Source organism: Balaenoptera borealis (genome assembly GCF_965194805.1).
Source record: "Balaenoptera borealis genome assembly, chromosome: 7".
Classification (NCBI taxonomy): domain Eukaryota; kingdom Metazoa; phylum Chordata; class Mammalia; order Artiodactyla; family Balaenopteridae; genus Balaenoptera; species Balaenoptera borealis.
The window spans coordinates 67,193,663-67,207,200 of NC_138864.1; the positions used below are offsets into that span (position 1 = coordinate 67,193,663).

The 13,538-nt window shown below is 34.6% G+C and overlaps 1 long non-coding RNA gene across 1 annotated transcript in view; it reads left to right on the forward strand.

Annotated features, from left to right (window-relative positions):
* Nucleotides 1-13,538, forward strand: part of LOC309631850 — a 99,894-nt gene that overhangs the window by 71,747 nt on the left and 14,609 nt on the right. The gene's annotated exons all lie outside the window — the stretch shown is intronic.

Sequence of the window (13,538 nt, forward strand, 5' to 3'; positions counted from 1 at the left end):
GAAGCAGAACCAAAAGGATGTGAATAAAGAAAGATTTATTTTAAGGAATTGGCTCACACAATAGTGGGGGATGCCAACTCCAAAATTTGCAAGGCAGTCCAGCAGGCTGGAGACTCAAAGAAGAGTCGATGTTGTGGTATTGAGTTCAAAGGCATTCTGGAAGCAGAATTCTTTCTTCCTTGGGGACCTCAGCCTTTTTCTCTTAAAGCTTTCAATTGATTACATGGGATCCACCCATATGTGGAAGAGGTAATTGGCTTTACTCAAAGTCTACTGATTTAAATGTTAATCTTATCCGAACAATACCTTCAAAGCAACATCTACACTAGTGTTTGACCAAATATCTGGGTACTGTGGTCCAGCCAAGTTGACACGTAGGATTAGCCATCACAGACTGACAATTCTCCAATCCCAATTTGGCCAAGATTCCCTGTTTTAAGTGTATACTCCTGTCATTATTTTCCCTTATAGCACCTATAAAAATTGTAATTCAACGACCCGTTATGTAATTACTTGTATAATGTATTCTTCCAACTCTAAAATGCTATGTCCATTAAACCAAAAGCCTACTTACAAGTTGTGTCATGTTTATAGATGAATACTCAGTAAACATTCAGTCACCTACTCAGTAAGTTTTATAGAGTCACCTCTTAGTAATTGGCACTGAGGACTTAACATTTTAAAAGACATAGTCTCCACCCTCTTAGAGGGTAGTAAGAAGGACAGTAAATAGGCAGTTTTAATGTAGTGTGATAAATGTCAACTGGGTTCTGTGCGAACTTACAGAGAAGAGGCACTGAACCTAACCTGGAGGTTTAGGGAAAGCTCTCAGAGAAAGTGGTATCTAAATGGAAACATCAAGAAATAACAGTATTTAATCAGGCAAGGTTATATGCAAGGGAAGGGAAAAGCTACCCAAAAGTGAAAACATACTTGGAATATTGATGAAATTTTGGAACTCTGTAGGGTAGAAGAGTATGTTAGGGGTAAACAGAGTGGCAAACCTCAGTGAAGTTTGCTCTTGGACTGTGAGGGTAATATTGATGCTATCCTGCTCACTGTTAAGAGTTCCAATTTTCTATATTCCTGGCTCCACTTCCTCCATATGTAGTTCCTCTGACAACTCTACTAGGTAGGGTTCACATGACTGTTGGTAGAATGTATTTTTGATTCATTAAAACTGCCAAATATTTGCCTACATTAATACATTCCAGGATTTGCCTACATTAATTTTTTCACAGAGTCTAGAACTTTTGACATTCTCAATGAATTTTTGTTCATGGTAGTGAAGACTCATATTGTACCCAGTGAAATAGTTATAACTTAAATAGTCCCTAAAATTAAACTTAGAATATTTGTTATGTAGGGTGATTACAAGTACTTATGCAAATACATAATTTTAATTCTTAATGTTATTCTTATTTAAAATATTCACAAAATTTTTAAAAAATAACCCTTGCAAGCTTTTTAAAGAGTCATTTAGTCAACAAAATAATTATCTGATGCATAGCAGGCACTGGGCTAGGCAGTGAACACAAAAATAAAAAAGATACAGTTGAATTCCAGTGAAATTTATTCTATTAAACACATTAATTTATTTTATACATTATACACCACTCCACTATCATCAGTTTTATTCAACATTATCTATTTTTCCATACCCCCACTGTAAAAGGCAGTTAATTCACGTTGAAAATACTAAAAGCTTAGTGGATTGGTGAGGTGTAGAATTAAAAATGAAAGGATTGGTTGCTAACTGGTATATATAGAATGGCAGTTAAAAAAAAATTTAGAGAATTGGAAAGGAAGAAATAAAATTGTTATTATCTACAGACAATATAAACTATATTTTAAATCCCCCCAAAAGCTCTGGTTGAATTATTGGTATTAATAATAATAAATTTTAAAAGCCCACTGAATTCAGATTCAATTTTTAAAAGTCAATTGTATTTCTAAATAGTGTCAAGCAATATTTAGAAAAAATTAACACACCATTTAATTATATCATTAAAAAGAAAGCAATAAATCTGATAAAGAATGTGCAAGATCTCAGAGTAAGACTGTAAATCATTAATGAAAAACTAAAGAAATTCTCAATAAATGGGGTAATATAGATTTTTATGGTTTAGAAGATCATACACACAAAATCCCATCTTCTCTTTTTCTAGAAACTATAGAAAGATGCACAGCTTGTGCAAAATGAGGGCATATAGCAGCAAGGAGGAAAACTGAATACCAGAAACAGAACACACATGCTCCAACCAGGGGAATAGAATAAGCAAGTCCCAGAATGACAACTGGAGAACATCCAGTCCAAACTGGAGCAGAAAGATGGAGGGATTCCACAGAGATGTCTCCAAGGAAATGGGCAAGGGAGAGGGCAGAGGGCAGAATTTTAATAAATTTGGATTAACATAAAATATTTATAATTTTGATGGAAAATTTGGTAAAAATAAGTGATGATGACAGAAACCTGAGCAAAGAAAACAATAATTACAGGAAAACTGAACAAAAAACAGAAATGCAATCTATAATATACATTTGGGCAGGAAACATACTTACATAGCTATAATAATATGAATGTTGAATATTGATTTAAACAACTGGATGCAAGAGGGCTATCTTATCTTCTCTAATAGGAAGTCAATTTTACATGTAAAATTGACAAATAAGTAGTATGAGTAGAAACACATTACTTAGCCATATGAAGTTGCAAATTTGGGAAGGGGTCTTGGAAATATTGATGACTGGATCAAATATTACATTTTCCCATAAAAGAAAGTAGATATATGTACCTATAATTATATGTGTATATTTACAGATATGTACATTAAAAATATAATATACATGTATTACTTTGATACAAATAATAATTTTAAAATAAGACACTGTCCCTACTTTCAAGTTGACCACAATTTTATAACTATCTCTGAAACCTCACTCTTCACAGCATTTTAAAATCTTATTAATGTGAATAATATTTAACACCAAATATTACAGATGTTTCCAGATATTCAATTAAGAAACTTGCCAAACTGGGTTTATATCTGAGATGGTGTACTTGCAATTCAGAGCAGCTACCTCCAGAGGGTGGCGATGTCTTGCTTTCTAGTTATCCAAGGTATGGCAATATAAATATATCCTTTGTTCCCTAATTTAGAATCGTTTCCCTATTTACTTTAATGAATGTGAGATTTTGATTTCCATTTATTCTAGAACAATTAGGATTCAGATGTCACATACTGGCAACCAGCATCAAAAGTATTGATTTGGGGAGCTTCCCTGGTGGTGCAGTGGTTAAGAAACCACCTGCCAATGCAGGGGACACGGGTTCGAGCCCTGGGCCGGGAGGATTCTACATGCCGTGGAGCAACTAAGTCCGTGTGCCACAGCTACTGATCCTCACTCTAGAGCCCGTGAGCCACAACTACTGAGCCTGCGTGCCTAGAGCCCACGCTCCGCAACAAGAGAAGCCACCACAATGAGAAGCCTACACACCACAGCAAAGAGTAGTCTCTGCTTGCCGCAACTAGAGAAAGCCTGCGCACAGCAATGAAGACCCAACACAGCCAAAAATAAATTTAAAAAATAAATTTATTTTTTTTTTAAAAGTATTGATTTGGGGAAAAGTCCCTATTTGTGTTATACCCACCCTCCCAATCCCTGTCCTACCACCATTCCCCTCTCCCTTTATGTATTTACCTCAACCTGCCTGATCCCTAAAGATCATTGCTTTTAGAATTCCAGGTAAGTATCAAAAAGTAACCCTAGGTCTAGTATTTTACCTTTCCCCTATTAACGCCACTTTGATGGGAGAGTCTGTTTTTCATCATTAGCTTTTTCAAGCTGGGTATCACAACTGTTGTTTCTCTGGAGTATGAGGTATAACTATGCCAGTTGCATCATACAGTTAGATTTTATGTATCCAGCACACAGCAAGGGGAATCCCTGCAGCCAACTTCTTGCTCTCAAGATTTTTTTTTTCTTTTTTATTATTGATAAAGATTTATTTATTTAAAACAATACAAATAATATTGATAAAGGTAAAGGAAAGTTATAAAATTAAAATCATTGTTTCTAAGTCAGAAGCCTAGAAAACCTTTTTTTAGCTAGTTGAGTTGATATCTTTCATGTGAATCATGGAAATACAGTGGATAAATTGGGACCTACACATATAAGTTATGACTCCATCAACAAAGACAGCTTCCCTAACAGATTGATAAGTCCGTCTAACAACTTTATGCTCACATCTTATATATTTTTGGAGGATCAAGCTTGTGCATACAAAAGCTAGAGGGGGAGAACAGTTTAGTGAGAAAAATGTTTATCAGAAACTCTTAATACTTTATTATAATTGTGGGACTTGGGAGTTTAGGTTTTCTTTGGTCTTGAACCTAAAAACCTTGAGGGGTACATGAGGTCATTTTGGAGTCTATATTTGCTGCCCAAAGAACATGATCTGCCAGATTAAGTGAAAGGAAAAGGGATCATCCTGGCAATGCCATTCATGTTTCATGGTGCTGGAAACATCTGCTGGGACTGGCACCAGGCCAGTCAGGGACTTCTCCAAAAGCAAAGTTGAGTGACTACTTTTAGGAGGAAGAGACTAAACCATTTAGGGAAATTCCTATACGATGCGGCATATTTCTCATTTTCTACTAGCTCTCAAGATTATTAATCTATCCTTTCTTCATGCTTGCTTTCCTCTATTTTATTTTGCTGTTTATATCTATTTAAATACTGAACTCCAAGTCCTATAAATCTTTTGAATTTTGCCATAGATATAAGGAATTAGTGATTTATAAACACAATTATATTTTATTCAAAAGATTCATTTTACAGTAGTAGAAAAACTAAAGGAAGTCAGTCAAAAAGCATTGTTTCTATCTCAAGATTCACCTTAGTGCAGCAATTGTCTACCTGTATAGTTTAGTAACCTACAAAGCATTATTTTCCTCTAGCCCCAAATGCAGAAGAACAACATAAATGCTAACAGAAGTATCTGTGAAGATGGAAATGTTCTGTATCTGCACTGTGTAATATAGTAGCCATTAGCCACATATGGTTATTAAACACTTAACATGTGACTAATGCAACTCATTGAATTTTTAATTTAATTAATTTTAATTTAAATAGCCACATTTGGCTAGTAGCTATCATATCAGACAGTGCAGGTCTATAGACTAAAATCAGTATGAAAGTAATTCTTTCCCACAGTGTGACCAAGAGAGGAAAACGCTGTACACTCTCCTAGTCTTGGGGCACTACAATGTGCATTAGCATGGTAAAAGCCCTGAGAGGGCCTAGTAAGAGAAACTGGTTTGATTAACCCATCACTTCTCAAACATATTCAGTCAAGGACCCCCCTCTATGAGTTACTACCTCATGAGACTTTTATTCCAGGGAATAGTTTAGAAAATGCAACTCTGAAAGTTGAATCTAATAAATTAATAATATTTTTGTGACAAATACAGTAAGCTCAAAATTTTTTCTAGAAAGAAACTAATTAGGTGGTACATAGGCTTTGACATCAGACTACCTGGGTTCAAATTCTGACTCCGTAGCTTTTGGCAAATTGCCTAAACACTCAGTCTCTGCAGCCATAAATACAAGGGAAAATGAGTATTCCACAGGATTACTTTGAAAATAGATATGATACCATATAAATTACATAGAACTATTGCTGGCATATTGAAGTTCTCAATAAACACTTGCCATTATTATAATCTGCTGTTCTTTGGCAAGGTCTTTTATTTATCATTCGCTATGGTATCAATGTGTGCATAATAAACATAATTACGCTGATATCAACACAATATCAATATCAAAGACAACATCATACTAGTTCACTCTACCTTTGCTATAAACACTTGAATTAGGTAAAGAACCAGAACCTTTAGATGTGGAAAGAGAAGAAGTTAAAGACTGCCGACACGAGATGTTACGGAGAAAGTTAAGAAATTTCTCCTATAGAAGTCTTTAAAATGATACCTAACAAAGGTTGTCTTAGAAATGCAACTAGGTCTTCCTATCTTGGCTCTTACACGTGTGAAGGCACATACTGCAGTTATTTCAATTTGCATAGAGAAAACCAGAGTAAGTAAAGAAGTAACCTGGATGAGATACTATTATTCCCTTTTTATCCGCACCTCAACCCTCCCAAATGGATTCAAGAAACTGGGATTGTTAGTTATAGGGAGACCCAAAGTTGTTCTTCATATTTTACAATGATTAAATTTCACACTGTTAGGTACACAATGACAATAAAAATAATAATTGGCTATTTATTCTGATCAGTAATTGATAATAATTTTTGACATTAAGTAGTATGATACACATATAGATTATATTGATATTCAGCTTGAAAGACAGTAATTATAGATTTTTTTTAAATTTTGTTTTTGTTTTGTGTTTTTTCCCATTCACTCTTGTAATAACTGCCATCTTCTCATAGCCATTGCTTCTTCAACCATAAGACAATGAGGGTAAATAGGAGTGTCCTTCCAAATATTTGTACTTACTTCATTGTATTTATGAGATGCTACAGTTGCCTGGCTAAGAACCATCTTGATTAAATTCTCATGATTCAGTGATTCTTAGATCAATATGATTCATGATTCTTAGATCAACATGTACTAATAGCTTTTTCTCTCTCTAGATCATGGAAAACTGATATTTAAAGGTATTAACTCTACAGAAGTGACCAAAAAAAATAAAAAACCTGTAATAAAAAAGTTTCCTTTATGATAGTTCCTTTCCCAAAGCAAACATGGGAAAGTTTGCAAAGTCCATTTATAAGTATTTATAAGTATTTCCAATTTCTTATGTTTTAAAACAAAATTATGGACTTCTTAATGACAGAGACTGTATTTTGCTTCATTAAGCATGCTTAGCTACTGTTTGGAAATAAGGAGCCCTCTGAAATTAGAAAAAGCTAGAGCTAAAAGTGCTTCCAAACACAAAAACCTGCAAAACCAATATACACTCATCAGTATTTTGACATCTAATGCAGCATTGGTACCGGGAAAATTTGAGAAGTACAAAAGTTCATTACTAACAGTCGCCTAATTGTTGGGTTAATCCATACAACTAGTATTCTGTGGCTACTTCTCAGTCCCCTAAGGTTTTTAGCTCTCACTCGTGGGAATTCAGCCTGCCTGGCAAGGAAATTCTTCCAAGGGTCTAGAGTACCGGATGAATTGACTGATTTGTTTGTTCTGGGTAAGCAAAGCCTAGATAAGGCTGTCTAAGACTCTGGACCATGGTTGTAAGACGGATAGCAAAAGGGCATGCTCATTCCCGGTTCATAAGTGTAAGGTGAAGTTACAAATAAATAAGAAGACAAACCACAAAGATAGAATCCATTTTAAAAAAAGACAGACTAAATATGATTAGATTATTTCATTCATGCATTCATTTATCCATTAATTCAAAACTGATGATTAAGCATCTCCTTTGTGTTAGGTGTTGGTGATAGGTTAGTGAATAGTGTGCACTAAGGGACAAAATAACTACTTTTTCCATAATAATTCATTGAGGTAGTAAATTCAATCACAGTAATGAGAGGTGTCCAAATATTATTGGGAAATACAAAAATAGGAACTAGCAAGTTAAAACAGACCTTCATCATCCATGCAGATGAGAAAACTGCAAAAACCTCAAACACCTAGCTCAACTGCATGTAGCCGGGTCATTCACTGGTAAATCCTAATTAGATCTCAGGTTTCTTGATTCTTAGTCTAGCACTTTTTCCATGCTACAACTTTTTCTGTATTCTTTTACGAATAATGGCCCTGTCACCTTAGGATCCTCAAACTCAAGGAATGACTCTGATCAGTCAATAGAAGAGTTGTATCTTGATAAAACACTGATTGAGATATTGGTGAGCACAGGAAACTTTGTTGCATCCTTAAATCATTCCATTTACCCAACTCCATCTGGGCAGACAGCCAGCCCTGACTTTGCAGCACCTGATATCAGGGTTTCCTCTAAGTACCAGCATGGAGAAGAAAAAAATATGTCCAGTTACCTAGCACTGTGCTCTAGAACAGGGATTGGCAGAGGGTCCAACTGCAATGCAAAATTTGCATAAAAAGAAAAGCAAACTATTTTAATTGGGTCCAGTATTCCACTAAGACATTGTCCTTAACAGTACTCCTAACTGCCCCTTGGATACAGTTCTTCAATTCCTTTTGAAAAAAAACATTTCTAGTCTTTAAGAAGTTTATAGTAATACATCATAACGTGAGAGCTCTTTCTTTTCCTGTCTTTGCACTGTAAGCCAGGAGCTCCAAAACCACTATCCTTGTGATTTAGTATGGCAAGTGTAGTTTCTGTAGTCAAAAGGTGTGCTTTCCTTCTCCTGCCCATCCTTAATCTAATGGCACCCTATTATACCAATCAGAAGTGTAACAAAAAGTTTCAGTTCTTTCCAAATCTAAAGGAATGATCTGTAGTAAATAGGAAATGCCCTTACAAAGCCAAGGAAGGTAATTTGAAAAAAAAATGTAATGAGTTTCAGGTTCATGAAATGTGATATTGACAACAACAGAAATAAATTGCTCCTATTTAACTGCAGTCCAGTGCAGAAAAGATGAGCATAAGCCATGCTCCAACAATACAGCTGATGCTGGACCCTGAGAGACACACTCTATTAAGACCAAAGTGCTATTAAGGAGACAGACTTACACTGTAAAGTTGGAAGGGGTGGAAGAGAAGAAGAAAGCCTCAATCTATACATCTCAGGGACTTGACAGCACTTGGATTCTTATAAATCTGTCTAAGTAAAGTTATTAAGTGGCTGAGAAATGTACCGCTGGCAGCCAACCTGGGACAGCAATGGAAAATGGATAGCCAATAGACAAGACAGACAAGTAAAAGGACCAGGAAAGATGCTTGCTCACAGATTCTGAGAGGTAATAAACACTGCAAATGGGATTTGGGCTGCATCTTTCTGCACCAAGAAATAGCAGAGTCTGAACAGAAACTAAATAGTTGCATTATCACCTGCTATTTCCTAAATATGGTTGAGTTAGAAGATCTGAAGTCTATTGGAAAATGGTCTAGAATTTACTAGTTATAATAAATGTGCGGAACAAAGTCAAAGAAAAGACACAAGGAAAGCTCGTTCTTTGAATTCTAGGAGAAAAATTAAGAGTAATAAAAGGAGCACATCATCACTATAAGTTAATGCCACTATCCATGGTTATTTATTATGTTTGAAGTACATAAATGTCTAGAATGGAGGCTGCTAGAAGGTACAAGATGAGCCACATCTTATCCCATAGATGTGTTTTGATTGGTCCAAGCTGTGTAGACCAACAATATATTGTTAATTGTTTAAATTAATTTCCATCTCTTAAAAATGTTTTTTAATTTCTCATACAAATTAATTTCCATCTCTTAAGAATATGGAGCCCTCTTGGGAAAAAAAAATAATCAGATTCAGAAACACTGAGTCTTTATTCCTACACTGCAACAATAAGCTGCCATTTATCACATCTGCACAGTTTTCTTAAAGCAGAGTTAAGAGAAAAATTAAACATTTGTTAGACTCATCTTTCTATCAAAATTTAAAAATAAAATACAACATCACCAAGAGGACCATGGATTTCAAGAAAACTGGAAGACTACATATACACCTTCTGAGAAGTAAAGACTAGCACTACATATATAACCTGCAAATAAAATGATACAGAAAAAATTCAACTTAGTCAATTATAGATACCATTTTGCAAGAGTCCCCATATACTTCACTCATATTTAATACTAGTAGGCATTAAATTTTGCAAACCTGGTCTGAAGAAAAAGCCATGATGGTTTGGATGAAGAAACCCAATGGTTAGAAAAATCATTGAACTTCTCTCACATCACTCTCCCACAAACCACAGCTGCACTTTATTTCCCAGCATTTCACGTAAATTGTTGGCTTTTAAATAATAGTCCTCAATGTAAACACAGAAACAAATCAGAGGATTATCTTCCCAAATTTTTATGAATGTTACAAAGAGGTGTCTTTTAGCTCCCAGAAGAGGGATTTCTGTGAACTAGATGAAAAGTATTCATGCAGTGATGTATACTCCATTTGCTGAATGAGTCAAGATTGCCAGAATCTTTGCATATGGAGGAAATTAGACTAGAATAACTCAAAGGTCTACACTGTTAGCAATGTAAAAGGGAAGGGGGAGAAAACATTTACTCCTCATACCATTTCTGAAAATTAATCCATATGCACAATGTTAAATGCAACAAGAGGGGGGACATTCACCCCATTTTACTAAAGGCATAACATTTCTAAAACTTAATCTTCAAATACAGTAGCAGTTGCCACATTGGTCTGACCATCAGAAGTGATCCCTATCATACAGATAACCCATTTCAGGACTCTAATTGAGAAGGACTGGGGCAGGACCTCAGTTTCTGTATGTCTTGAAATGCCACATGTGATTTTGATTATCATCCAGTTTTAGTAACTACTGAACTATTTTATATTACAGCTATTCTTAAGAATGAATTATATACTTACATTTGTGAATTGTCTGAACAATGACATAGACTTATAAAAACCTTACCAAAAATTCTTAGTAAGAATCCTTCTACAGACCTAAGAGAAAGCCCATTCTACTGACAGTAGTAAAAAGAATCATTTGGAATTCATCTTTTAAGTGCGATTGTTAGGAAACTTGAATCCTATGGCATGTTCCCTTCATTTCTAGTAAATGATTTAATCCCCAACCAAAGTAAAGCATTACAATAATAAGTAGTAGTAAGAACAGTACCAACAACAGCAAACTAAAATAATATCACTAGCCTTCAAGTCTCAGTACATAACACATACATAGACAATGCACACATTGTTGTCTTTGTTCAACTTCACAATTACCCAGGAGATGGCTATTATTTTTCCCATTTTATAGACAAAGAAACAGACTCAAGGAGATTAAATAATTTACAATTTATTCTTTTTGATGCAATTTAAACAGGGTTTTGTTGGGGTTTTTTTTGCTTTCTCTGTCTGATAGTTAATTATTAGTGTACAGAAAAGCAACAGATTCTTGTATATTAATCTTGTATCCTTCAACTTTACTGAATTCATTAATTTTAATAGTCTTTTTGTGGAGACTTTAGGGTTTTCTATATACAGTATCATGTCATCTGCAAACAGTGATAGATTTAATTCTTTCTTTCCAATTCGGATGCTATTTTATTTTTCTTATCTGATTGCTGTGGCTAGGACTTCCATTACTATGTTAAACAGAAGTGGTGAGAGTGGACATCCATGTCTTGTTCCTAAGTTGAGAGGAAAGGTATTCAGCTTTTCACCACTGAGTATGTTAGCTGTGCGTCTATCATAGATGGCCTTCATTATGTTGAGATATGTTCCCTCTATACCAACTTTGATTAGAGTTTTTATATGAAACAATGTTGAATTTTGTCAAGTGCTTTTTCTGTGACTATTGAGATGATCATGTGATTTCTACCCATCCTCTTGTTAATGTGGTGTATCACACATCGATTGTTTTGAATCAATATTGAACCATCCTTGCATCCCTGGATTAAATTCCACTTGACCATGGTGTATGATCCTTTATATTGTTGAATTCAGTTTGTTAATATTTTGTTGAGAATTTTTGCATCTATATTCAAAGATATTAGCTTGTAATTTTATGTTTTTGTAATGTCTTTGCCTGGTTTTGGCATCAAGTAATGGTGGCCTGTAGAATAAACCTGGGAGTGTTCTACCATCTTCAATTTTTGGAGTAGTTTGTGGATAGGTATTAGCTCTTCTTTATATGTTGGTAGAATTCCCCTTTGAAGCCATCTGGTCCTGGAATTTTGTTAGCTGGGAGGTTTTTTGTTTTGGGGTTGGTTTTTTTTTTTATTACAAATTGAATTTCACTACAGAGATCAGTCTATTCAAATTGTCTGTCTCTTCCTGATTCAGTTCTAGGAAATTTTTACATTTCTTCTAGGTTGTGCAGTTTGTTGGAATATAACTGTTCATAGTATTCTCTTATGATTTTTTTGTATATCTGTGGTATCAGTTGTGATTTCTCCTCTTTCATTTTTTTACTTTGTTTATTTGGGTCCTCTATCTTTTCTTCTTGATGAGCATGGTTAATGGTTTATCAGTTTTTTTTTCTTTTCAGAAAACCAGCTTGTGATTTCATTGATCTTTTCTATTATTTTTTTTGTCTCTGTTTCCTCTCTGACATTTATTATTTCCTTCCTTCTGCTGACTTTGGGCTCTCTTTCTTCTTTTTCTAATTCCTTCAGTTAGTATGTTAGGTTGATTATTTGAGATTTTTGAGGAAGGTCTGTATCACTATCAACTTCCCTCTTAGAACTGCTTTTGCTGCATGCTGTAGATTTTGGAAAGTTTTGTTTCCATGTTTATTAGTGTCTAGGTATTTTCTGATTTCCTCTTTGATTTCTTCATTGACCCATTAGTTTTTTAGTAGCATATTGTTTAGTCTCTATACGTTTGTTCTTTTCTCTGTTCATTTTTCCTGTTATTGACTTCTAGTTTCATATCATTGTGGTCAGAAAAAAAAATGCTTGATATAATTTCTATCCTCCCAAATTTGAGACCTACTTGTTTTGAGGCCTAGCAGGTGATATATCCTGGAGAACGTTCCATGTGGAACGTGTGGAACGTAAAAAGAATGTGTATCTTGCTGTTTTTGGATGGAATATCCTATAGATATCTATTAACTCCAATTCGTTTATTGTGTCATTTAAGACCACTGTAGCCTTATTGATTTTCTGTCTCAATGATCTGTAAGTGGGGCATGAAAAAAATAAATACAATACCTAGGAATAAACTTAATCAAGAAGGTCAAAGACCTATACTCTGAAAACTATAAAACACTGATGAAGGTAATTAACGATACAAAGAAACAGAAAGATATCCCATGTTCCTGAACAGGGAGAATTAATATTGTTAAAATGGCCATATTACCAAAAGCAATCTACAGATTTAATGCAATTGCAATCAAAGTACCATGACAGTTTTCACAGAACTAGAACAATTAATCCTAAAAAGTATATGGAATCACAAGAGACCCCAATTGCCAAAGCTACGTTGAGAAAAAAAGAACAAAGCTAGAAGTATCACGCTGCCTGATTTTAGATTATACTACAAATCTACAGAAATCAAAACAGCATGGTTCTAGCACAAAAACAGACACATAGATCAATGGAATGGAATAGAAAAGCCAGAAATAAACCCACACACTTGTGGTCAATTAATCTATGACAAAGGAAGCAAGAGTATACAATGGAGAAAAGAGTCTCTTCAAGAAGTGGTGCTGGAAAACCAGACAGCTACCTGTAAAAGAATAAAATCAGAACATTCCCTAACACCATATACAAAAATAAACTCAAAATGGATTAAAAACCTAAATGTAAGACCTGAAATCATAAAACTCGTAGAAGAGAATACAGGCAGAATACTCTGACGTAAAACACAGCAATATTTTTTGGATCTGTCTGCTAAGGCAAAGGAAACAAAAGCAAAAAAAAATAAATGGGACCTA